At 40.5% G+C, this 25136-nt stretch overlaps 1 pseudogene; it reads right to left on the bottom strand.

The window, feature by feature from the left end:
* LOC123593594 overlaps window positions 1–17437 on the bottom strand; it is a 46873-nt pseudogene extending 29436 nt beyond the window's left edge.
* Between the last annotated feature and the right edge of the window lie 7699 nt (window positions 17438–25136).

The raw sequence follows: 25136 nt of genomic DNA, 5'->3' as shown, positions 1-25136 counted from the left end.
GTGGGGGGAGGGTAGGCCTTTCCAATATCCCCAAACCTTCAAGTAAGCTTTAAAAATACCAGTAACTCTCAGTTGTGCCATTGAAAATTAGGTAAATCCCAACACTCATCCTTGGGTGTAAACATGACAGGGAGAAAGTAGTGACAGCTTCTCTCCATCAGAGTGTACAGGAGATGTGACAGACGCCATTAGAAAACCTATGTTTCTGGTAAGTCAATGACATAGGTGCTGAGACCCATGTGCATTGACAAGACAAAGAGGTTAGAGTGAAAGAAACACAGTGACTTTTTGGAACAGATTTGAGTTGTTACGCTTGGAGAGTTTCCTAAATGTGTAGGACATACTTTGACACTGGTTCTGGGGAAAGAGATGGGGGCTAATTTCCAGCTGGAGTCTATGGCCATAGAAATGTAAGAAAAAAAGGACTTAATTGATGAGACCTGCATCTTAGAGCTTAAACAAGTGCGACAAGGTTGAACAGATTTCCAGACGGAGGAGACGTAGGCTATGGGTGGAAGTGAAACTATGAGCAGAGGAGCCAGAAATAATATCCGTAGTAGAAAATATCAGACATTTCCTTTCACTGAAAGGAACTTTAACAAGGGCCATTCATCGAGCAAACCATGTACTGATTGTCTAAGTGCCTAAAATAGAGCTGGACACTGTGGATACAATGGGGAGCCAAGCAGACTTGTTTTGTGGGTCTTGTTGGGGAGATTGGCATTAAAATGATGAATAGGGTCACCTGGGTGGATCAATTGGTTAAGCCTCCGACTTCAGCCTACGTCATGATCTTACCATTCCTGAGTTCAGGCCCTGCATCGGGCTCTGTGCTGACAGCTCAGTCTCCCTCTCTCTTCCCGCCCCCCTTCCTCTCTCTCTCTCTCTCTCTCTCTCTCAAAAAAAAATAAAAAATAAACCTAAGAAAAAAATTTTTTTAGATGATGAGTAAAACCAGGTATTGGGGCAAGGGTGGAAATATGACCAAGAGAGCATAAAATGATTTCAGCCCGGGGCAGTAAGTACCTTATAGAAATAAATGTCACTATAAAGTCTGGAAAACATAAAGTTTGTTTAGTAAATGCATTTTAAGACATCAGAAACCCAGAAAGACTTTTATTAAGATTCATTAAAATACACCTTTGGAAGTTGGTCATCTCACCTAGCCGGAAAATTCATTTGTACAACATGCTTTCGTCCACAGGGGTAATGGATAAAGGTCATGGGATGTTGTATATGTATGTGTGGTGGGGCTTTAGATAGCCATATTGAATTGAGGTAAACTATTCTCTATAAACAGCTTGAAGCAAAGAAGAAGACCTATAAAGTTTTATGATTTTTATTTATTTTGGCTCTCGCAGTGTTAAAAATGTATACGATAGAAAATCAATTGCCTGCATCCTGCATTTTTATTCTTATCTTAAGAGAAAGTCAATGGTGTACTCCCTACAGAAAATTTGTTTCATAGCCTGTTAGGCCATTAAACAACTCCCGTTAGCCATTTCTGATTTAAGGTGTATATAGTATGGTGCTTTTATGTTTGTCGTAAGTATGAATCTTGGGTTTTGTGGGGGAAGTCCTGTGTGAATTTGAAATACCAAGTCATGTATCCACATAGCTGGAGGCCCAGAAGCACCTGTAGATTTCACAGCCCAATTAAGAATTATGCAGATAGTAGGGGCGCCTGGGTGGCTCAGTCGGTTAAGCGTCCGACTTTGGCTCAGGTCATGATCTCACGGTTCGTGGGTTCGAGTCCCGCATCCGGCTCTGTGCTGACAGCTCAGAGCCTGGAGCCTGCTTCTGATTCTGTGTCTCCTTCTCTCTCTGCTCCTCCCCCACTCACGCTCTGTCTCTCTCTCTCTCTCTCTCTCAAAAATAAATAAACATTAAAAATAATAAAAAAAGAATTATGTAGATAGTAAAATACCCTTCTGCCTCTCAAAATGGTTCTGATTTCTTAACTTGTTTTGTGGATTACTATTACACCTTGATTATGGGCTTAATGGGGACAAAATTAAAGAATTGTAATGTGGGAACATATAAATGGCTTTATAAATTTTGGTGCAAGATTTCTCCTTTGAAAACCATTTGGAACTAGACACATTCTATGCTCTCTTGCATTATGCAGTGGATAATGTTTCCAGGCTGATCTTCATTTTCATAATGTTACAAACAGCCCCAAGGGGCTACAAGAAAGGCACAAAGTTATCTATATATATTTTTGTGTAGCTGGATATATAATTCTTATAATTCTGCCTTTTTACTTTGTATAATGACTTTTAGGGCCTCACTCATCTTGGATGAATACATCCCTATACTATCAACTGCTCTAAGGTCATAATGAATTCTATGTGTAGTTTCCAGATAATTATTTAAGATACTTATGTTAATATAAGTTATTTCATATAATATTTTGGTACACTGTGTCACTTCTGATTACATTACATAAAGTGTATTATTACTTCCAGATAAATACATATAATTAAAAGTAACTCATTTACTTTACATTAAATGACCAAGAAAAGTTATTCTTATTTTGCTTTTAAACTTTCTTCTCCCTGTTTTATGTATGTTTCTAAAAATACATAAAATGTAAACTTCTGAATTATACAAAAACTTAATAGTATTAATTATACCTTAGTGTAACAGTATTAATAGTATTTACTTACATCTTAGGAGCACAGTAAAAGTGAATTAACCTTTTACAATACAACGTGTTAAAAGTATAGAATCCTATAGAATCGTATTTGCTTACTGCTTAGAAAAACCAGCAAAGACATGAGGTTAGAAAAACACAATTCTTTAATGAAAATGCCAGATAAACAGATTCCTGTAGTGTTGTAGTCAGACCCATTACTGTTGAGTATAAGGAAGATTTGACAGTTTTTTAACAGAAAAAAATGTAAGAATAGTTTCGGTTTGACACGCTGTCATGGGGATAATATAAATAGTTTCAAAAGCTTTTACAAGATAGGACAAGCAATCCGATTTGTTTATTTCCAAGGATAATGCTGAATTTATGTATATTTGGAAAGAAAGCCCCAGTCCTGACACTAATTCTCAATGTCTCTGAATTCTTTAACTTCTCGGCTTCCATTGCTATGTCCTGGTCTGAGAGGTCATTATCTAGAGTCACCCCTCCCCATGGCCCTCCCCGTCTCCATTAGACCTCAGATATGCTCTTATCTCTCAGCTTTGATTCCAAGTCCTTTATAATACAACTCTCCTTAAAGCTTCAATCTGAAATACATGGTCTTTCAAACTATCTGTTTTGTGTTCCTTATATGCCTTAACTCACTAACGAATTCAATTCAAGGGACACATACTTAGAGCTGGATACTACACTGAAAAAACATTTTTTTAATTCCTATCCTTTTTTTTTTCTTCTCATAACATGTTGTGTCCCCCCCACCCACCTGATTCATAGGTTGAAGTCCCAACTCCCCACATCTCAGAATGGAAGTGTATTTGAAGATAACAGCCTTAAAGATATAGTTCCGTTAAAATGACGCTCTTAGGAGGAAGCTATAATCTTTTTTTTTTTTTTAATTTTTTTTTTTCAACGTTTATTTATTTTTGGGACAGAGAGAGACAGAGCATGAACAGGGGAGGGGCAGAGTGAGAGGGAGACACAGAATCGGAAACAGGCTCCAGGCTCTGAGCCATCGGCCCAGAGCCCGACGCGGGGCTTGAACTCCCGGACCGCGAGATCGTGACCTGGCTGAAGTCGGACGCTTAACCGACTGTGCCACCCAGGCGCCCCAGGAGGAAGCTATAATCTAATATGACTGGTGTCCTATTAAGAAAAAAGACAGACACCAGGAATGTGTGCACACAGAGAAACAGCCGTGTGAGAAAACAATGAGATGGCAGCTATCTATAAACCAAGGAGAAAGAGAGGCCTTTGAAGAAACCAACCCTACCAACACCTTGATCTTGAACTTCGAGCTTCCAGAACTGTGAGAAAATAAACTTCTGTTGTTGAGGCCACTCAGGCTATGGTATTTTGTTATCTGGCAAACTAATACACATGTGTATTTAGCATGTGTGAAAAGAAATTGGTAACATTATGAAAACACCAATTTGCCTGGAGGTTAAGTTCTTAATACAGAAAACATAAGAGCCAATATAAAAACAGATTTTGAAGAAATCTGCCCTCATGCCCTTTTCTCTACCTTTTTTTTTAATTTTTAAAATTTTTGTTTATCTTTGAGAGAGAGAGAGAGACAGACCGAGTGTCAGAGGAGGAGGGGCAGACAGAGGGAGACACAGAATCCAAAGCAGGCTCCGGGCTCCGAGCTGTCAGCACAGAGCCTGACGTGGGGCTCGAACTCAGAAACCGGAAGATCATGACCTGAGCCAAAGTTGGACACTTAACTGACTGAGTCTCCCAGGTGCCTCAACTACCTTTCTAAATAGAGTACAGCTCATTTGTTACCACTATGAAATGTTCTTTGCTGTTCTAGGTGACTCTAGCTCTCTTCTCTGGACCTCTTGAGCATCTATTTCCTGCACCAATGAAAAGAAATATATTTCATACCAGAACCTTGTTCTTATTCTGAACCCTGCATTTATTTATTTATTTTTCAAGTTTCCATTTAAATTCTAGTTAGCTAAAACATAGTCCTATATTGGCTTCAGGAGTAGAATTCAGTGAATCATCACTTACACACAGCACCCAGCGCTCATCACAACAAATGCCCTTCTTAATGTCCATCACCCATTTAACCCACCCCCCCCCACCTCCCCTCCAGCAACCCTCAGTTTGTTCTCTATCTTTAAGAGTCTCTCAGGGCTTTTTTCCCTCTCCCTTTTGTTCATCTGTTTTGTTTCTTAAATTCCACATGTGAATATCAGACGATATTTTTCTTTCTCTGACTGACTTATGTCGCTTAGCATAATACACTCTAGCTCCATCCATGTCATTGCGAATGGCACGATTTCATGCTTTTTGATGACCGAGTAATATTCCATTGAGTTTATATGCCACATCTTTATCCAGTCATCAATCAGTGGACGTTGGGGCTCTCTCCATAGCTTGGCTATTGTTGATAATGCTGCTATGAACATTGGGGCGCATGTACGTCTGCGAACCTGTATTTTTGTATCCTTTGGGTAAATAGTTAGTAGGGCAATTGCTGGATCATAGGGCAGTTCTATTTTTACCTTTTTGAGGAACCTCTGTACTCGAACCCTATATTTAAAACATATATAAGTGTACTTCTCTGTTGGAAGCTGTGGTATAAAAGAAGATAGATTCGTTCAACCCACCACTCATCTTTTCCTTCTTTCCTGCTCAGTGACTCGGTGACATGTGGGACACCACATGAGACATGGGCTTAAGAACCCCTGAATCACATACACTTCCTTATTTTCTTAGCCTATTCTTATGAAACAAACCTCTTCTATTAGAACCAAGGCTGTGCCACACACTTTACGAAACCACTTCCTACATTAGGGTAATAGACAAAAACAGGAACTAATCATATGGTTTAGCTGGAGAGGATCTTTCAGTTGCTTGTCAAATGAATATGAACCCCATTAAGTTTTCTGAGTTCAACAAGAAATCTTTCACCCGGTCTCAGAACCTAAGAACACAAACCAAATGAGATTCTGTTTAGAGTTGGTACGTTTTGGCTTCATGGCTAAGTTGCACCTGAGTGACCAGTCAACTTCAGCTCCAGGGTATTTCTTCAGCTCAAGCCACTGCAGAACGTTAGTGGTAAAAAGGAATATCCCCTGCAATGATGAATTGCATGAATGATGAATAAAATTGCAATGATGAATAAAAATGAATATTTCCTGCAATACTTTCTCTGAGACGCCTCAAGAGTCCTGTTCCAAATATCAACATTTTGTCCTTAAGACTGTCATTCTTTGTTTTTGTTTTTGTTTTTAGAAATCTTTGAGGTCTAAATAAGTTGGGATCACCCCAAATAGTTCTGTATAAAATAGACAAAAGTAAAATTTTAAAAGGCAGTCATTTTAGGGGCACCTAGATGGCTCAGTCGGTTAAGCATCCGACTTTGGCTCAGGTCATGATCTCACGGTTTGTGGGTTCGAGTCCCGGATCGGGCTCTGTGCTGACAGCTCGGAGCCTGGAGCCTGCTTCGGATTCTGTGTCTCCCTCTCTCTGTGCCCCTCCCCGACTTGCACTCTGTCTCTGTCTCTCTCAAAAATAAACAAACATTTAAAAAAAATTTTAAAGGAAGTCATTTTATCACTTTTACCTTTGCTGCCAACTTCTCCACAATAATTTTGTTTTGCATGAAATGTTTTGTTTTGGCACATCCTTTATAGGTTATATATACATATATGTGTGTGTGTGTGTGTGTTTATATATATATAAAACCTATATGTATGTATGTAATCTATATATAATTTATATAATGTATATAATCTCTCTATATAATCTCTCTCTATATACACACTATGTATATGTACATAATATATGCATGTGTAATATGTATATAATTATGGAGATACATAATTATACATATATAATTATTATATAATACATAATTATTATGGATATAAATGTCTTTTTTTTCTTTTAGTATATTGACAAGTTTAGTTGTCATGAAGATTTAGTATAATTATGCTTAATTTTCACTGAAATGACTTTTGAGTCCTTAGTGAATAAAATATTTGAACATTCAGGGGCGCCTGGGTGGCGCAGTCGGTTAAGCGTCCGACTTCAGCCAGGTCACGATCTCACGGTCTGTGAGTTCGAGCCCCGCGTCGGGCTCTGGGCTGATGGCTCAGAGCCTGGAGCCTGTTTCCGATTCTGTGTCTCCCTCTCTCTCTGCCCCTCCCCCGTTCATGCTCTGTCTCTCTCTGTCCCAAAAATAAAATAAAACGTTGAAAAAAAAATATTTGAACATTCACTTCAATTTTTAAAAATTTTATGTCAAGACTTCCACAAAATTCTCACAAGAATATTCCAAAATTGTGGTATAAATAAAAAATAATTATCACTCAATCTCCTTTGCTTTCAGAAAAATGAGCCAGAGTGATGAGACCGTGAGCCATTTCTCTCACTGGGGTGCAAACGTGTTTAGGACGTGGCCTTCGTACATCATCACAGAGGGGAGTCAGGTCTCCCAAAGCATCCCTGAGTGAGGCGGTCCCCCAAAGCTCCCAAACTATTGTGCATATGGTTCTCCCTCCTCCCTCTACCTTTTCTTACCAGGCACCATATTTGGCTTGTCTACAACAACTAATTTTAACATGTTTCCCAATACATCTTAAGCTATAGATGAGGGACCCACCTGACTTTACAAAGTAATGGGCCTCTTTTTGCATAGATGTCACCCCTCTGTCTAGGAGAAAAACAATTGTTTTCTCTTTGCACCAGAGGCCACAGATCTGGAGACCTACAAATCGTACTCAGTCCTCCAATAAATTTCTTTTTGCCCTGATAATCCTTTAAATGCAATTCATTATTGCTAACATTTAAAAGAATCAGAAGATTCCACATGAAAATCTGCATTTCCATGTTCTGTTTTGTAATGACAGGGGCAGGCAATATAGGAACAATGATTTACTGGCTGGATTAGACAGAACAGATGGCCTCTTCCCCATGCTTCAACCAGTGCAAATCTCTCATTTGGGGCGTTTTCCACTGCTCAGTAGGTGCTTGAGTTTGTGACCTCTGTTTTACTTTAAATATGAATACTTTCCCCTTAATATCAAGTCTTAAGTTACATACTTATTTAGCTTAAACAAGTGCCTCCGTGCAAACAGTATTTCTTTATTAGCACCTGTGTGTTAACTCAGTTTGTTTGAACATTACTTAATATTCAATATAGTCATAAATGCTTGGATACTAGAACCCTTGGGATACTTGAGGTTGTGTTGAGAATAAATGCCATTAAATTTATACTGACTGTATGTCTTCTTATACTGACTTGTAAAATCCTTAGTTTTATTCAGTATGATCACTGGGTCTGCAGAATGGATGTGTCAATCTCACTGATGATAAGTTTTGCATTGGGACAGTCCATGCAATGTATATTCTGCTGTTTTGCTGGGTACAGAGATTGTGAAGATGCAGTTAGGTACACAGGATAAAATCACCTGCCTCTCTAACAGCTCTGAGCATGAGACCTTAGCGAGATGAGATCTTGCATGAAGAAGGAGAAGCTGTACAGGGCACTGTGTATATAGCCCGCTGAATGCATAAGAAGGCATCTCTACTAGTTTACTGGAAACATCAAACCTAGGCCAAATGGAGCATCTGACGTCCATTAAACAAGAGTTAAGCAGTTGGACGTGAGTCCTGCTTCTGCTATCTGCTGAACACATGATCGGAAGCAATTTGTTTAGCTTGGTTGAAAGTTACTGTTGAGACTCAGAGGAGGTACTTTGCAATTCGGTGCCCAGCACACAGTAGGGGTCCATGCACCCCGTCATCATTCTCACACTGTGTGAGGCACCTTCAGCTCAGCCTGCTCATTAATAGTTGATGTGGGTGAGCCTCCAACTGCATTTTATTCACGACTATTTACTGAGTGCCTACTATGTGCCAGGAATCGATCCTGGTACTGGGGCAGACAAAAAGCAAGCAAAAACTGAGAGAAGAAAAATCCCTGCATATAATGACCTATGTTCTGGGGCGGGGGGCAGGGGGCGGGGAGGGGATTTAGGCTGCATTTTGAAATATCATCTGGTCATGTCCATGCAGAGGAGGAACCCATGACATCTTTGGTTCACATCTCACCTAGTGAGCCCAGTTTTGAAATCGGATTGCCCTGAATGAATTTATATTAATATTCCATCTTTCCCATTAGGAGGGAGGAGAAAAAACTGAGTTTCTTTCCAGTTTCTTTCAAGAGAAACAGAAGGAATGAAGTGTCATTAGAAAGAATGTACATTGTCCCCAGACTAATACCTAGGAAAGGCACAACCAAAAAAATCTTATCCCAAGAAATAATTTTGGCGACTTATTCGTCACGATTTACGTGAGAAAGGTGCAAGTTTTCCTGGGGATGAAGTAACCATTCATAGCAGCATCCACTTAGTACTACAAGAAAGCAAAATACAACATTGCAACACATCCCATAAATTCAAACAGCCCACCCCTAAGCTGCCTCCCACAACTCACAATGTTTAATGTCTTTTTCTTACTGTAATAATAATATGACTTCTTTATAAATCTTCATTCTTTCATCGATTGATACATCTTCCACCTGTTGTCAAGTTAGTAACTTATTCTTTTTCTTGTACTTGTGCAACATATTGAGCATTTAATATATTGAAGGCATTGCTATGACCTCACAAATGCTAACATTAATATTTAACATCAGATAGCGGAAGAAATGCTAAGCACAGCATGATCACACACATATATATATATATATATAGCCATCAAATATATATGTATATATATATATATATCCATCAAATTTAAATCATGATCAAAATTATATATATATATATATATATATATATATATATATATTTATATGGGGAAGAGGAGCTAGTCTCTGCATGATGAAAAATAAGGCATATCAAAACAAACGCTTCTGTTTGCAAAGAATATTCAGGAACATAATTGTGTAGACCCTAGAAAAAAATAAACCAAACTGCCAGTAAATATTGTAGAAAGAAGAAAGGAAGAAATGAATTTGAAGAATATTACATCTAAAATTAAACTGCTAAGGGGCGCCTGAGTGGCTCAGTTGGTTAAGTATCCCCCTTTGGCTCAGGTCATGATCTCACAGTTTGTGGGTTCGAGCCCCTCATCGGGCTCTGTGCTGACAGTTCAGAGCCTGGAGCCTGCTTTGGATTCTGTGTCTCCCTCTCTCTCTGCCCCTCTCCCCCCTCTCAAAAATAAATAAACATTAAAATTTTTTTTAATTAAACGGCTAAAACATCTTTGGTATTCTTTGTCGTAATGTTAAGAGAATTTGCTTCCTGCAGTCTAATTCCTAATAGAACTTATAAGAAATTTGATAGGTAAGAATGATTTTAAAAACTAACTATGAAATGTAGGAATGATAGTAGTATGGTAACAGTGTAGACTAGTACAATCCCTCTGAAAAGGATTTTGGTACTCTGTATAAACAACTCAAGACTCATTTTATTAGATGAGCCAGAAAGTTTGCTTCTTAGCATAAGGCTATAATTCAAAAGGGGGCAAAAACTGATGTATAAAGATGGTCATTTTAGCATTAGCAAGATATTCAATATCAGCATTATCTGTGCAGGCTGAAATTTGCAAACAAGGCAGGTATCCATCCCCAAAACAGCAGATGGATAAAATGTGGGGGGTGCATGCCACGGAATATTATGTAACCACTAGGAACAACACAAGAGAAATACACCTGGCAATCATAATTGGCTCTCAGAAATATAGGGCTTCATGAAAAAGTTAGAAATAGATTGAGATGTAAATAAAAGGGCACTTACATAAATTAAAGGTCACAATAATATAAGAATAGATGGTAATACATGGCAATAGAAAGCCTACTCTACAAGAATGCATAAAACAGGGCACCTGGGTGGCTCAGTCCGCTGGCCCCTACTTCGAGTTCAAGCCCCGCGTCAGGCTTTGTCTGACAGCTCAGAGCCTGGAGCCTGCTTCAGATTCTCTGTGTGTGTGTCTCTCTCTGCCCCTCCCCCACTTGCACTCTCTATCTGTCTCTCAAAAATGAATAAACGTTACAAAAAATAAAACTGCATAAAACAAACAAAAACAACGTTTTACACAGATTAAGAATAAATGCCAGTGGGTTGGGGAAAGTCCTGGAAGTGGGAGGTGGGGAAATGAAATAACCAACCAGAAAACACAGCCCGGCATTGCCTGAACAATATAATGCACTGGAACTGGGGATTATGTTAACTCAAGTCTCTACTCTTGAGTAGAACATGTAGTTTTCTAAATGACTTGGGGAAAAGGCATAATACCAAATAGTTTACACACTGAGAGCAGCTATATGAAATGGCCAGTATCGAAAAAGGGCTCTGAACCGTGAACAGTGGTTGACAAAAAAAATCGCAATTAATCTTTATTTGCCTTCCATATTGACAAATACTCCTACCTATCAGCTCCAAAGAGCTCATTCACAGTGCTTATGATTTCAGCATCAGTTAAGATGGCTGTTTCGGTGGTAGCACAGTCATTGTGGCATGTGTTAACCAGGGCATCGGCAATGGCTTGGATGTCGTCCTGAGGGGTCAAACCTTAGCATGATTCTTTATCTCCAACTACATTCCACATCACCCATGAAGGGTGATAGCACCACAGAACTTGAATGAACCTAATTAGTTTAGGAATATAAGGAATCTAAGTACATCATTTTAAACCTGCAACCAATTTTGCTGGTCAATGGTAGCGCTCAATCTTGAGAGTATAAAATAGAAAAGTTACCAAACTCCATTGTCTCCTGGAAGCGTATTTCAGTCATTACAAAAAACAAAACAGGGGCGCCTGGGTGGCTCAGTCGGTTAAGCGTCCGACTTTGGCTCAGGTCATGATCTCGCAGTTCATGAGTTCAAGCCACACGTTGGACTCTGTGCTGACAGCTCGGAACCTGGAACCTGCTTCAGATCCTGTGTCTCCCTCTCTCTCTGCCCCTCCCCAATTGTGTGTGCGCTCTCTCTCTCTCTCTCTCTGTCTCAAAAATAAATAAAAACATTTAAAAAGTTTTTTAAAAGTACTACGTTTGGAAGCACACTTATAAAAATTAGAGGTTAACTTACTTCATAGAAATTGCTAGACAATGAATTATAATAAGAGATTTTCAAATCTATTTGTTGTGAGGAGTTAACTGTTATCACCATACAGAAAGACATGGGGCTGAAGCCTATTAGGGAATAAGAGAAAAATGTATGAACTTAAGAAATTCATTTACTTACTGTACCTGATCTAGAATTCCGGCTGGTACCTTGAAACAGATTGTTTTCTGGTTATTTCTTTTTTCTGTTTCTTCTTTTAACTGGAGGGGACTTTATTCTTCACACCTCTTCATTTACTCAATTATCTGCCTTTTTGTGTTTTTTTTTTTCCCCCTGATGCCCTCATCTTAGCAAATCGGGCCCTGAGAACTAGGATTCTTTCTAATACATACGTATTTTAAGAGATGTCTTACTCTTGTGTGGACCATCAGATTGGGCCAAAAAAGATTTCACTGGCTCATAAGAAAGATCCACTTCTGCCTGTATTACAATCTCAAAATTTGTTTGTATATAGTCAGGGAACTCAAGTAGGGTTTAAGAGTAAATTGAAAGTTTCCTGTTGAATAGTCTTTGTGACTATTTAAATCACCTTCTGAAATAATACGCTGATAGCTTTAAATCTGAGACCTCATAGTGTCAGATGTAAAATGGGAGAAACTAAATCATTACTTCATTTCTCCAAGGAACTCATCTCCATCGTTGGTCATCATTTATCAGCCAATTATAGATTCACAATTCAAGTCTCCGCCGTATACACCCAACTGGGAAAATTTTCTGAGTTCTCAAAGAATTCAGAGCTCTTCTTAGGGTCCCTACATGAGAACCAAGTAATACTCCCTTATGATCTCACTGACCAAACTTCAAATTTACTCCTAGTTTGGGTAAGGTTCACTTTAAAAAAATTATAGTGGAAGAACCAAGGAAGAATACATACAACTTTCTGGGTACTCAGTGTATCTCACCATTATCATTTACTTTTCACCAAAACCCTCATCCTGGCATGAATTTAAATCCTTACATTATCATATGTAATAAGACGATCATGTGGTACAATAGACTGATTCAGGGCCTGATAAACCTCCTGAGGTGCATTTATAATTCATAGTGGAAGGTAATGGAAACATGGTACAAAATCAGCAGGATTAACTTCACTGCAGATCTTGAGTAAGTGATCATTTTATCTATTCTAAGAAACTCCTCATCACTGCGGTCACGGAGAACATTGGCCCCCGCACATGTGATAACACTTCTGGGGGCAAAGCTGCCATTCTTGGAAGTCAACTCTGCAAAGACTTTTACCAGCTCAGAAACTTCTTGATGACCTGATCCTCGGGTAAGCAAAGACAGTGGAAGATTTTTTTTTTTTTCTGTTTTAGTAAAAGTTCAGAAAGCATTAGGGGCAACTTTCTAATAAAGCCTCCAACTCTCTCCATAATTGAAAATGAAAGACTCTGTCTTTCTGCCAGCAAAGAACATGCATGCATGTTGGGTTGGTCTGCAAAACACGGTCCATCCTTGAGGTAGTGCTTGCCTCACCATTTTCATCCCATTCGCTACCAGGACAGGCACCAGGCCAAGTTTGATGAGAAAGACATCTCCATATTTCTTTCTCATTTCCATGAATGTAAAGTAAGGATAGTTTCCATACTGCAGAAGATTCCCTATGATGGGAAAGGACCACGATCCAGGAGGAGACACCTGCTTTCTCCCCTTGCCCCCTGGCGCTCTTACAAAAACAAAACCATTGCCAAAGTTATGGTACAAGTAGCCACCTCCCGAGGAGTGATTGCCATGTCACTTGGATATCATTTTCACAAAGAAAGCACTAAAGAGTTAAGAGCATAAACCTAAGTTTTTCTATCCTAAGCAGAGACTAAGTAGTCTTTCTTTCTTGAAACATTTAAAGGAAGAGTACAGACTCTTTGTAGTTCATTGAAAGACATTCTTAACTGATGCACTAAGAGAGCAAAATCAAATTCTTGTAAAATGTGCTACGTCTTTGTCCCTCTTCTCACCACCAGCCTGAACCTTTCCATGTCAGTCACTGACATGCTAGAAAAAGAGGACGATTCAATGTACGAGGCAGTGCGGTCATTGGGAACGGGATGGAGACTATAGAAGCTGACTCATTGACTGGGGGCCCTTTGTCTTGTCACTTAACCTAAGGGTGTCTCAGTTTTCTCGTCTAAGTATCCCGCAGAATTAGTCATACTTTCTTTGAACAACCATTTTCTGAACCTCTCCCATTCCGGGTCAGGCGCTAAAAATATAAAACCAAATTTCATTAGATCAACAAAAATAAAATGATGGAGTGGAAAGTGATATCGAGAATTTCATACAGAGCAATCTGTCATCATTTGAGAACCAAATTAAATTATTATTATTATTTTTTTTTTTTTTAATTTTTTTTTTTTTCAACGTTTATTTATTTTTGGGACAGAGAGAGACAGAGCATGAACGGGGGAGGGGCAGAGAGAGAGGGAGACACAGAATCGGAAACAGGCTCCAGGCTCTGAGCCATCAGCCCAGAGCCCGACGCGGGGCTCGAACTCACGGACCGCGAGATCGTGACCTGGCTGAAGTCGGACGCTTAACCGACTGCGCCACCCAGGCGCCCCAAATTAAATTATTATTAAAATGTACTTGGTGAATTATAAGCCATGTAGTGAATATCTAATTGGTTGTTAGATAGCCCATCCTTGGACTTCCCAGCCTGCTTGTAAAGGTACTTTTCTGAAGCTATCTTTCTGCTCCGTGACCTGCCACATAGACAAGGGTGATTGGTCCAAGGATGGGCTACTGACCCAAGATGAACTTTCCTTAGGAATTTTGGAACTGAGACTGTGAATGATCACCCTCTCTTTGGGCAGCTAGATCTATAAACTTCAAGTCCAAAGATAAGATTTGGGGACCTTTCACCCACTGGGAGGCTTTGAGAAACTGGTGAAAGCAGGTCTGAAAAATTAAAAACACGAATGGCCTCATGACCTTGCATCCACTGCCTGCCTCTAGTACCTTCATAAGATCTTGTCCTTGGGTCCAATTCTTTCCTGCTTAAACAGCTAAGATTGATTTCTGTTATTTGCACCAAGAGAGTCCTAACAAAAGAAAAGTTTCATACACATGCAGAATATTGTTTTAATGTTTATTTATTTTTGAGAGAGAGACAGACAGAGGCGCAGAGTGTGAGGAGGGGAAGGGCAGAGAGAGAGGGAAACACAGAAGCTGAAGCAGGCTCCAGGCTCTGAGCTGTCAGCACAGCACCGGAAGCGGGGCTCGAACCCACAAACCACGAGATCATGCCCTGAGCCGAAGTTGGATGCTTAACCGACTGAGCCACTCAGGCGTCCCAACATGCAGAATATTTTTATTGGCTAATTAGCTATTGCATTTTATGGTAATTAGAGAATACAAACCCCCTTTCCCCGGAAAGAAAGCAGTGAAACTCTTCACACTTCTCAAATTACTGAGACAAGTAACACCGATGGGCAGTATACTCACTGACCAGTGTTTTAATATCCATTTCTCTTCGATTTTTGAATAAGCCAGCACTTGATTTCTTCTTTAAAAAAAAATTTTTTTTTTAACATTTATCCATTTTTTGATAGTGAGAGAGACAGAGCATGAGTGGGGGGAGGGGCAGAGAGAGAGGGAGACACAGAATCTGAACCAGGCTCCAGGCTCTGAGCTGTCAGCACAGAGTCCAACGCGGGGCTCAAACTCACGGATTGTGAGATCATGACCTGAGCTGAAGACAGACGCTCAACCGATTGAGCAACCCAGGAGCGCTTCAACTTATTTTTTTTTATTTTTTTAATAAGTTTTATGTATTTATTTTGAGAGAGAGAGAGAGAGCATGAGCAGGGCAGGGGCAGAGAAAGGGAGAGACAGACTCTCAAGCAGGCTCCATGCTGTCAGTGTGGAGCCCAGTGTGGGGCTCGAACTCACAAACTGTGAGATCGTGACCTGAGCTGAAATCAAGAATCCTATGCTTAACTGACTGAGCCATCCAGGCGTCACAAGATCAGCTTCTTTTTTAATGGGGGTGGAGGTGAGGGAACAAGAACCCAAATACGCGTTTAAACTAAGAAGAGAAAACTGAGTCCCTAATCAATGCAACAGCTACAATTTGCAAAACTCCCCTTTTGTCTCCATTGAGAAAGAATGCAGTGAGATCTTCATTGTGTTTCTGCTTTGCAATGGGCTGATTTTGCAAAACCTCTCCTGTTCCTACAACCATTTATTGTCCTTTTCCCTGTGACAGGTCCGGAACTAAGTACTAAATGCGCACTGTCTTTTCCAATTCGTACCTCTGGGAGGTAATGTATCATCCTGCTACAGAGAGGCTTGGAGAGGTAGAGTCACTTTTCCCATTTATTCCCCATTTTTTTTTAGTTTAACAGTGAATCACTGATTACCTCTAGCACTTGCTTTTTTTACGAATGCAATTTCTTACCTTGACAATTTTCAGCAGCGTTTCCAAAGTAGACTCCTAAATGGTGAGAAGTGGGTGTGCCTGGAAGAACGTTGGACCCTCAGAAAGATGACTGTTTCTTCACTGTTTCTTCCCTTATGGATCTGTGAATCTCATGTTAAATTATGATCTCTCTTGGCCTCAGTTTTCTCATCTGTAAAATGGTCCCTTCGGACTGGAAGGCTTCCAAGGCCAGCTCCAACCTTCAGCAATCAAAGCTAGAAGGGAAGAGGGAGCAGAAGTTCAGGTGTGATGCACGGGGTTAACCGCCCAGCAATGTTATGTTGCTGGTTTCCAGGGCAGTTAACAGTTCATTGAAAAATGTACGTAACTGTTCCGTGATCACCCTGAATTCTTTTTCAGCTTGGGCCCTTCTAGTTTCTTTTATCAAGTCCTCTTTAGCAGCTTACCAAGCCCAGACACATTGCCAACTTTCCCTGCAACTTTCTTGGAAAGCTCTGAAGGCACATTCTGTTCCTATTGTTTTGGGGTGAACTAGGGACGAGGACAGGGGATGTGAAGCCTCCTAAAGCTGGGCTACTGCACCATCAAACGTTCAAGGTGAACTCTACCTCCTTAGAGAAGAGCCCTCCCTCAGGAGCTGTTAAATCCTAGCAATGTCCACATCCCATGCATCTTGGGGTAGATGCATTCCAAAAAGCTCTTCAAGATGACTAAAGGACATTCTAGGTTGAGGACCTCTTTTAGGGGAAAACAACCCGCTAAGGAGATCAACAAATCCATTCAGCCAAATTACAGTGTAGTTTCGAAGGCTCACCTATGCCCGGAAATCTTGCCCATCAGTGTGAGGAATCTGGCAGAGGAATCAAAAGACAGAGAAGGTTTTGAGGAAAACCTGGTGTATCCTAGGAAACAGGAACACTCTGGTCACAGCAGCAACACCAGGCCTTGGGAAAGGCTGGGGGAGAACATTCCAGGAAGAGAGAGTGAGGGGTGGACCTGTGTGGCGAGGGGTCCAGAGCTGGATTAGAGCATTTGAGAGCTGGAGGGAGGGAGGGATGGGAAGGCCTCTGCAGGCGGACTTGGGCCTCGGAAGCCTGGAAAGTTCAGTGAGTGATGGGAGAGGGGCCACATCTGGAACAATGGGTTCTGGTAAGAGGGTAGGATAGAAATTAATCTTGGAAAAAAGCAGGGCAGGACAGGGAGAATGGAAAGACTAATAATCATTTTTAAGTTGCTGGTGACGAGCAGGGTAGGTTGAAAGACTTGTAGCAGAAACGCAAGGGGCAGGGAGGAAGAAAGAGCAGGGAACAGAAGCATTGCTTTGTTGTGAGGTTCTGGCAATCAGGAGAATGTGCCATCGTGAGGGTGGGAAGATGAATGAAATAAAAAATCCAGGAAATGTAGGTTCTCTTTCTCAGGTGGGTTGGGAAGGCTCTTGGAAGTCTTTACCAACCAGACAGATTTGTATTTCCACAACGAGAACAGTTAATTTATGAGTATGATATTCGTAACTTTGGTTGGAGAAAATATTCCTGTGTTAAGGCATTTTTCCTGAACCTGGATAAAGACCAGTTTTTCTACCTAAAGCCTGCTTTTTCTACTTGTGACAAGGTAAACAATCTGTGGTTTAGGGACATCTTTCTGCCAAAATGTCTGCAACTTAATACATAATAGAGTTTTTTTTTTTTTAAGCTTTGCAATTTTGGGCTAAGTAAATATTAGAATTTTCAAGGTCACTTATTTTTGAGGTCAGTTTTTTAATGTTTATTTATTTTTGAGAAAGAGAGAGAGAGAGAGAGAGAGAGAGTGAGTGGGGGAGAGGCAGAAAGAGAGAGGGAGACACAGAATCCGAAGCAGGCTCCAAGCTCTGAGCTGTCAGCACAGAGCTCGACGTGGGGCTCGATATCACAAATCATGAGATCACGACCTGAGGCGAAGTCAGACGCTCAACCAACTGAGCCACCTCAGGTGACCCTCAAGGTCATCTTTTAACAAAAAAGTCCAAGAATGATGATTGGTAGCCAGTACTTTCTCACATAGGGAAGAAAGCAAGCCCCCAACTTGAATGCTAAACCTGACATATTCCCTCAAGAGTGTCCTTCAGGCTCTGGGTTACATATTGACATTCACAAAATATTAGAGATTTCTAAATATCTAAACTCTAAAAGTCATATGCTAAATAACTGGACAAGGGCTAACAAACCATACGAATTTTCTGACCTTCTTGCAGAAGCTGTATTAATTGGATTTTAATCATCTCATACTTAGCTACTGAGAAAACAAAGCAAAATATTTTTGCTCCTAATGTTTCTCTGTGAAGTATCATCTTCTCTAATATAATTAACCCCACATTGGATTAATGTATAGATATTATGTAGTCGTATCAAATTCCTTGTGCAAGTACCCATATTATAGACAATTGAAAATAGTTGCTTGACAATGTGTTAATTGAAAGGTTTGCTAGGAGAAGATAATGACAATCACCTTATATTTCCATTAGTTGAGAGGAAAATCCATTCCAAAGCAATAATTGTGGCAGTTAATGTTCATTGTGAGCTTACAAAAAAAAATAGAAAAGACCTTTTTGTATTATTCCAGTTATTTCTTATAACCAAGATCAGACGGAACTGCTATTGTTTCTCTGTTTGACAGATGATGAATGCTGAGGCACAGAGAAGCTACAAACTTTGCTCAAGGTAACAGCGTGCAAGTGGTGGAAAAAGAGATTTGAACCCAACTAGTATAGCTCTAGCGTTTGTGCCCCTACCTCTGATTATACCACCTTATCCTGGAGAAATCTACAGCTGAAATCTGACGCTTCTACGGCTAACGACACCAACCTTTACCGATATGACTTCCTAATGCAAGAGGAAACCACTTAGGATACTAGGGCTACTCCTCCAAATTAGGCTGTAGGATATCAGATCCACCCTTGCCCTAAATGGCCATGGGTTGTGTGTTAGTTTCCTGGGAATGCTGTCACAAATTTCCACACATGTGATGGTGTACAGCAACAGAAATTTATTAACTCGTAGTCTGGAGGCCACGCGTCTGAAATCAATGTGTTAGTAGGACTTGGCTCCTCCTAAAGGCTGTAAGAGGGAATTTCACTTTGCCTCGTCCAGCTTCTGGTGGCTCCAGGTACTCCTTGGTTTATAGCTGCATCACTCCAATCTCTGCCTCTGTCTTTGCATGGCCCTGTTTTTCTCAGTTTCTCCTCTGTGTGTCTCTTACAAGGACACTTGTCATTGGATTTAGGGCTCAGGTGAATAACCAGAGTGATCTCAACTTGAGATCCTTAATGACATTTACAAAGATCATTTTTCCAAATGACGTCACATTCACAAGTTCTAGGGTATGGACATATCTCTGTGAAGGCCACTAGTCAACCCACCGCAGATGCGATATCACAATCATTACCGTTGCCCCACGATCAAAGAATTGTAATCAGGCCATTCAGATTCTATTTATTTTTATTATGTTCCCTATGAGAAGCAGCTTAGCAGAGTCTCTGAATCCGTATTTCTGGGGTTCAAATACAAGCTCTGTTATCTCATGGGTTCATAAATGTGAACACTTAAAAAATCTCCCTCTAACTCAGTAGCCCTTATCAGTAAAATGAGGACTTAAAACAGTACTTCCCTTAGAGGTTTGTCAAAAGAATAAAAAGTATTTAATAGCTGCAAAACACTTAATACTTGGGACGCAGTCATCATTCAGAAAACAGTAGCTTCTATTCACAGAAAAGGAATGTTATACCCTTAGGGATTACGAGGAGGGGGCGCTTCATGGAAATGGTGATATTTGACATAAATTTAAAGCATAAATGGGAAGAAATGCTAAGCAGAGAAAAACATTTGAAAAAGTAGAGATATTTAACACAACTTGGCATGGTTAAGAAATGAAGTGAGATATAAAATGGTGGAAGGTAAGCCTAGAACCTGGCTTCCTAAGCCAGAACCTCCAAATGATTCCTAAATCTTTAATCTCTCATACCCCACAACTAGTGGCCTGGCCTTACAAATTTGGCCACCTATATATTTCTCACTGTCCTGGCATCTTTATTCCCAATTGCCATTAACTAGATCTGGTCCCTTTTTAATCTTTTGTCAACTATTTTTTAATGTTTATTTATTTTTGAGAGACAGAGAGAGAGACAGAGAGAGAGAGCACGAGCCAGGGGAGGAGCAGCGAGAGAGGGAGACACAGAATCTGAAGCAGGCTCCAGGCTCCGAGTTGTCAGCATGGAGACCGATGCAGGGCTCGAACTCAGGAACTGTGAGGTCATGACCTGAGCCAAAGTCGGATGCTCAACCGATTGAGCCACCCAGGTGCCCCAATCCTTGTCAACTATTATGACAGCTTTCTATATTAGCCAAGACCGCAGTTAGCAGCCAGTACGAACAACAGGAACTTCAGAATGGCTTAAATAAAGAGGATTTATATTTCTGATATAACAAGTTGCCTAAAGGTAAGTGGCTGCTTCCACTGGTTCAACAGCTCCATGAGAGTTGGGGTGATATCTCTACCACTCTGGTCTTTTTCTTTTGGTTGCTATAAGGCTACTGCAGCTGTAGCTATCACATCCATATTCAAAATGACAAGGAGAACTACCATGTCAGCCACACCTGTACAATTCTAACATTTAAGAAACAGTAAGTTTCCCAGAAACCACAAGCAGACATCTGCTTAAGTCTCATTACTATAAGAGAAGCTGAGACGGTAAATATTTGGCTCTCCATAATTTCACTGCGCAGAAAAGAAGGCTCAGCTGTAAAAAAGGAGAGCAGGCTGGGAGTATAATTCACATGGTCTGCCAGTCCTCACGAGGAGTGGTCTTGTCTCCAGTCTCTCCCCAGCCAGGTCCCATTCCAATGGTCCAATCAGCTTCCAGATAGATGAATGTGATCGTATTATTTCCTTAACTTCCAGTCGGCCTGCAGAGTGAGTGCCCTTCAATACCACCTGTGACTTCATCTGTCTTTCCAGTGTCATCTTTTGCTGTTTACTCCTTTACGTTTCGTGTTATGTCTGCTTTCTCTTTGTCTGTTAGGATTTTGTCTAGAAGATAAGAGAGGCTCAACACCTGTGTGTGGTGTGAATGAGAGAATTCTTCACACATCCAAAGGTTTACCCCTGTCTCTCCAGTTTTTACCATTTCCTTGGCCTGGTACGTCCTTAAGCTCCACATTGTGGACCTGAAAAATGCCACTTTAATCTTCAGGGCTCACTTGATTCTATGAGACCTGCTCTGGCTTGCTCTCTTTTTTCTTTCTTGATTGTTGCAGTGGCTACCATATCACCCAGATCTGCTCTTCGGGGTCAACACACACATCTCAGCAGTCACTGGGGAATTTCTGTGGATGATAGCTCTCCAGACAATTTCGCCGTTGGTTTCAAGAAATCCCCTAACTCTGGGCTTCCCTCTCTTCCAGGAGGCTGCAGCTAGCGACTGACTGATGTCGAGAAACAGACACCCTACTGCTTTGACTCGCTCAGGACAACTGCAAAGTCTCATTCCTACTCCATCACTCCCAGGAGGATCCACTGAGACGTTGGTTCAGCTGCATATACATTATGATTCAAGTTCCTCTTCTGCCCGAATCTGTTTTTCCTCCCTTCCTTGCAAATGTATCTTCTGGCAGTTCTCCTCAGCAAGACTTCTATGTAGAAATTTCCATTCAGAATCTTTCCAGGGAAGCCAATCGAAAACCACTACATGGGAATTTGTGACAAATAGCATATCATCTTTTGGTCAGTCCTGGCCATGTAGGGATATTTAGCATTTTTATAAACTGACTGTTTCCTAAAGTCAACTCTCCTGGGCAGGTCTGGACTCCTACCATCCCAGGAGGATTACTCATCTCGCATTCAAAGTTTAAAACAGGAAGATATTTTCTAGAGAAAGTGACATTTAAAAACTTGCTTAAAAAACTAGAAACTTTATTTAAGGCTTCTTTTTTTGTCTTATCAAAATTACAATCATAAAAGCCACAATCCTACAGGCACAAATGTCTGTATCGATACAGAAGACTTACATTACTTTTTAACGTTGTCCTTCTATCTGATCACACCTTCGTGCACCCAAGCCTACCCCACGGCCACCATGCACGTAAATACCCTCCTACATACACACAAGCAGTGTTCTTGACAGTGAGTATGAGGTATCCAAGAAGTCTCAAATATAGGCCACCTACATTGGCACTTTCTCAGAAAAGTAGCTTAAATCTCTTTTCTAGGTGTGCATATAATATAGAATAAAATTGACTTGCTACCCATTTTGATAAATGCAATGGAATTTGGTGGATACACTAAAGGTAACCATCTGTGGATGAAATATAGCAGATGGTGTCTGCCTGAGTTTCTTTGCTCCTGCCACGATCAAACCGTTTCCTTGCTGGTAAGAAACAGAACAGGAAATGATGAAAAATTAACTTCATGATAACCATTTGAGGGCTACCAGATATAGGAAAAAGAAGCAGTAAAATATGAGCTCTACACTTCTATTTTGATACCCAGTCCAGACTCCTTGGAATGACACCTTCTTAGAGAGACGTACATGGGATATTACTAGTGCCAAAACCTGGTATTTCAATCTGAGTCCGCGATCAGAAGCTAAGGATTCCACAGATCATTTTATTAGCCAACAATCCCTCTTAGAGTCTGAGATGCCCTAGTTGAGCACGTATTTGCAGCCTGTTGGTAGATCACTGGACGCCTATCGGGGACCTCTGAGGCCAGTTGATGGCTGTGGCTCACAAAGGCAGTTGTAGTTGGTGCCTGTGTTAGACAACCGAGTGTCATCAGCAAAAAAGGACCGTGTAGCCTTAGGAGAGTCTCATTTTGTTCACTAAAACCCAATACCGATTCAATAAGATACCACAGGAAAATACAAAAGTGGGCTTATATATCACTTATTACAAGTATTTGAGTATAAAGTTTGGCAAAGCAGTCAAAGAAGCTAATAACGCATTTCTACTTTTCTAACCGAGTGGCTTCTGGTTGCATACTGCGACATCACGCTTCGATCCTTGGACCCAGACAGCCAACTTCTTTGGATTTGTCATAAAGAGATAATCAGCCAAGGACTTAAAATGTGTGCACAAAGATACTAATCACGACATGATGACAGGGAAAATTCTGAAATCACCCAAATTTCCTTCAGTATAACATTCCATATGAGGACTACTTTGCATCCCTAGAAGGTATAGTAGTAACTCAATATTTATAACCATGGAAGAGGTCTATGCCATATTGCTTAGTACAAAACTGGACACCACACCACATGCACTAGGAAGAAATTATCTCTATAAAATTATACATACACAACCAAGCACGCACACATATTCATAAAGACATGGTATCTGGAAGCATATTCTTACCTGTTCCTAAAGGAATTGGAGAAAATATTTACTTCTTCGTACTTCGCTGCATTGATCAAACTTGTTTACAGCGTGTGTATGTCATTCTGTTAATTTCAAAATGTCAAAATCTACTTTTGGTTTGTTAATAATGTTTTTACACGTCACCCTTTCTAATCTGTATGTCCATTTCTGTACTTACTCTACTTATTTACTTGTTTTTGCCTGTTATACTCCTATTTGCGTTATTCTGATTGCTAATGATACAATCCTCAACATTACTCGAAGATACCAAGTTGGTGGGTTGCAAACCTTCCCAGAAAACGGGGCTGATACACGTAGCATGAACCCTGACATGACCAGCTAGCTACTCTGACATGACCTCCCAGCAGCAGGGAGGAAAGTGGATCCCTTGTCTTTGAGGGCGTAAGGCCTGGCGGGGAACGCGTAAACGTAATCAAGGAGTTGTCCAGTTATGCACAGGTGGGAGACATGCTGACATCAAAAAGAAATAAAAGATTTCTAATGTCAAAGGCTAGAGAAGAGGGAATAGAGCATGGTCCTTGCTGAGTAACTCACCTGTCCTTTCTGAACCTACATTTCTTTTTATTTTAATTTTTTTAAACGTTTATTCATTATTGAGAGATAGAGAGAGATGGAGCATGAGCAGGGGAGGGGCAGAGAGAGGGGGAGACATAGAATCCAAAGCAGGCTCCAGGCTCCGAGCTGTCAGCACAGAGCCTGACGCGGGGCTCGAACTCCCAAACCGTGAGATCATGACCTGAGCCAAAGTCGGACGCTCAGCCAACTGAGCCACCCAGGTGCCCCTGAACCTACATTTCTTTTCTCATATACAGTTTGCTGTGGTTATTAGAAAAGTGTGTGTCACGTGCCTGGTTTATAGTAAGCTGCTGACTGATGATAGCTGTGATTGCTATTATGAGTATTACTGTGACTACTCTCACAGTGCTGCCATGAAGAAACGCAGTATTGAAAATCACATGCTGAGGGGCACCTGGGTGGCTCAGTCAGTTAAGTGTCAGACTCTTATTGGCTCAGTTCATGATCTCACGGTTCCTGGGTTTGAGCCCCGCATCAGGCTCTGTGCTGACAGCATGGAGCCTGCTTGGGATTCTCTCTCTCCCAATCTCTCTTCCCCTTCCCCACTCATAATCTCTCTCCCTCTCACTCTCTTTCTCTCTCTCTCTCTCACTCTCTCAAAATAAATAAATAACTTTTTAAAAAAGAAATAAAATCATGTGTTGAATTTTATCATGTATCCATTTAAAACGGATAATTTATAGAAAGGAGAAAGGAGGGTTCTTATCCCACAACACAAGAAACTTTTCTTTTCTTAAAAACATCAAGTATTAACCAAATTTCTACACTTCTTTACTCATAATGATTCACCCTGAAAGGAAGAACTTCTTCTTCTATATTTCACTAGAATGTAATAAAATATAAATTTTAATTTAACAGCACCTACTTCATTCCTAGAAAATCCAATTTTCTGTGCAGGAATTGAACAATTAATTTTGCCCTCAGATAGACAATGCTTGGTCTGTGGGATATTCTGCACCCACAGTGTGGGATAAACTTTTTCCTTGGTCTCAATTTCCACAAAGCACAAGCAGTTGCCTTCAAACACTGCAGAA

Source organism: Leopardus geoffroyi, chromosome D4 (assembly GCF_018350155.1).
Source record: "Leopardus geoffroyi isolate Oge1 chromosome D4, O.geoffroyi_Oge1_pat1.0, whole genome shotgun sequence".
Taxonomy (NCBI): Eukaryota; Metazoa; Chordata; class Mammalia; order Carnivora; family Felidae; genus Leopardus; species Leopardus geoffroyi.
Note: the sequence above shows the minus strand (reverse complement) of the source record. Positions and strands in the feature narration are given on the sequence as shown.